The sequence below is a fragment of the Carcharodon carcharias genome, chromosome 2, assembly GCF_017639515.1.
Source record: "Carcharodon carcharias isolate sCarCar2 chromosome 2, sCarCar2.pri, whole genome shotgun sequence".
Classification (NCBI taxonomy): Eukaryota; Metazoa; Chordata; class Chondrichthyes; order Lamniformes; family Lamnidae; genus Carcharodon; species Carcharodon carcharias.
The window spans coordinates 124,488,930-124,489,529 of record NC_054468.1 but is presented as its reverse complement, the minus strand read 5'-3'; the positions used below and the strand labels follow the sequence as shown (position 1 = coordinate 124,489,529).

Below are 600 nucleotides of genomic sequence, written 5' to 3'. Positions count from 1 at the left end.
CAGGAACATCCAGAGGCAATGATGAGGCATTGGAGAGAGTACACAAACTTTCAAACAGCTCAGCAACCTGACTCTTCAAGTACCACCTGTGGCTGAGTTGACAGATCACAAATTAACACAGGACGTTAACATTGTTTTTCAGAAATAATTTTATAAAATTCTTTCTCAGCATGAAGCACAATTTGGAGTTGCATACACGTTTTACATATTAAATACAAATATGAATGTTGCAATTTTATTTTAAAAATTGATCAATATTCATTTACTGGTGTTTTGATATATTTTAAATAAGTTTAGTTAATATATGAACATACAGGAACACGAACATACAGGAATATGAATATAAAAGTTCTATTTTATATAATTTCAATATATGCACAAATTATAAAGATCCTAAATATGTAACGACTGAATATATTTTTACAACGCAACATTTTGTTTATAATTCCATGACAAAGGGAGGAGAGAAATTAAAAGTGTCGAGTGCCTTCAGCTGAATTTGGTACAAAAATCCATCTACCAGGAGTGGGGTTCGAACCCACGCGGACATATGTCCATTGGATCTTAAGTCCAACGCCTTAACCACTCGGCCATCCTGGT

At 33.7% G+C, this 600-nt stretch overlaps 1 non-coding gene across 1 annotated transcript; it reads right to left on the bottom strand.

Moving 5' to 3' along the window:
- Positions 1–517: 517 nt before the first annotated feature.
- trnal-uaa lies at positions 518–600 on the bottom strand. The gene has a single exon. It is a non-coding gene; the product is annotated as a tRNA-Leu (tRNA).